Below are 2092 nucleotides of genomic sequence, written 5' to 3'. Positions count from 1 at the left end.
GGTTTGTTGGCATGCTTGCATGTCTGTGATGCTTCCATGTTTCTTTGCTCTCGTAGAACTTGTACCTCCTTTCACCTGGGCACAGAAGGTCTCCAGAGCCTGGTGCTCCAGGCTGCTGGAGTGCCCCCTGTCCAGCTCTGCTCGAGCCAGGTTTGGCCTGGAGGCTTGATGGGCTGTTAGGCTGCGGTTATGACATGTGACCACTGGGGGGCGGGCTTGCATCTCCCAAGCCTCAAGCACTAGGTGTCCGGCTGCAGCTATGCCTCTGCAAGAACAGAAGTGAGTTGGATGCTCCTGGCCATCACCAGAACCAGGCTCTTCCATTTCCCGAGGGCCATAGTGGCCAAGGTCAGGCCTCCCACCAGGCCAGGCCTCCCACCATCTGGGAAGGCAAAGGGTTGGTACTTTGATATCTTCCTTCAGTGAAATGCTTCTGCTTAGTTGATCAGTCATGTCCGATTCTTTGTGACCCCATGGACTGTGACCCGCCAGGCTCCTCTGTCCATGGGATTTTCTAGGCAAGAATACTGGAGTGGATTGCCATTTCCTTCTCCAGAGGATCTTCCCAACCCAGGGATTGAACCTGCATCTCCTGTGTCTCCTGCATCACAGGCGGATTCTTTACCCATTGAGCCATCTGGGAAGACCCTCTTGCTGCTGATAGAGAGGAAGAAGTTTCTGGAGTCACAGGGGGACAGCCTAGGATTCCCTACAGAATATTGTCTCAGGGAACCTACAACAGTGAAAACTAAACTCATTTAGTTTTCAGTCCCAGGCCTGTGTATGAAACAGATCAAACCCCACGGGCCTAGACTGACCTTGTCTCCACCCTCCTTTTCCTTCCCACCCAGGAATGGGCTGGTCCATTCCTTTGCAGGGGAAACGACTGGACACAAGTTCTTGGGGGACAGCTCAGACTACAGAAGGCTGGTTGAAGTCTGTCCTCAATGCCTCCTTTCCCATCTAGGGAGCTCAGCTCTGCCGTGAGCCAGATGACACCCCAATGTAACCTTTTCCCCGTCTCTCAGCATGTCTGCTCCACCTGACTTTCTGCTAATGACATTCATTTATTTGTTGTTTGCTGGGCACCTGGGAGGAATTAAAGGTCACTAAGGTCTGAGGGCTGGGTCATTTCCTTGCGGTGCTCAGAGTCAGATGGGAACAAGAGGGCTTTGTCTGGGTTGGAGGAGCTGGACTGGAGGGTTGGACGGCGGGGGGGGGGGGGGGGGGGGTAAGACAGAGTGGTTGGGGTGGGCTGAGGCCAGATCATAAAGGAATTAGTGTCTATGGCCATACCATCCTGAACATGCGCGATCTCATCTGATCTCGGAAGTTAAGCAGGCTTTGGCCTGGTTAGTACTTGGATGGGAGATCATAAAGGATTGGTGGGCAGCTCAGAAGGGTGAATTTTGAGCAGAAGAGTGACCAGCTCATGGCTTTGGAAACAGCCTGGAAGTTTGGCTTTAAGATGCAATAACTTGAGTTGGTGAGCCTAGAATAGGGTAGATAACGGCCTGGAGGTATTTATACTATGTGTGCCACTTTTCTGTAGGAAAAGAGGGGGCAGAGAGAATGACCTGGAACCTTGGGCCAACCTGGCATTCTCACACCTGGCCTCTCCTCCCTTCCTGTTCCCCTCCCCCGACCTGCATGCTGCCCTGCTCACTTATGGGATTTACTGAATGTCACACTCTGTGTAATGGCCCCTCCTCATCACCTGCTCTGCCAGCACCTTTGTTATTGTTCAGTAGCTAAGTCATGTCCGACTCTTTGTGACCCCATGGACGGCAGCACACCAGCTTCCCTGTCCATCACCAACTCCCAGAGCTTGCTCAAACTCATGTCCATTGAGTCGATGATGCCATCCAACCATCTCATCCTCTGTTGCCCCCTTCTCCTCCTGCCCTCAGTCTTTTCCAGCATCAGGGTCTTTTCCAATGAGTTGGCTCTTTGCATCAGGTGGCCTAAGTATTGGAGCTTCAGCATCAGTCCTTCCAATGAATATTCAGGACTGATTTCCTTTAGGATTGACTGGTCTCATCTCCTTGCTGTTCGAGGAACTCTTAAGAGTCTTCTCCAGCACCACAGTTTG

Source organism: Muntiacus reevesi, chromosome 3 (assembly GCF_963930625.1).
Source record: "Muntiacus reevesi chromosome 3, mMunRee1.1, whole genome shotgun sequence".
In the NCBI taxonomy this organism is placed as follows: Eukaryota; Metazoa; Chordata; class Mammalia; order Artiodactyla; family Cervidae; genus Muntiacus; species Muntiacus reevesi.
This window is presented reverse-complemented; position numbering follows the sequence as displayed.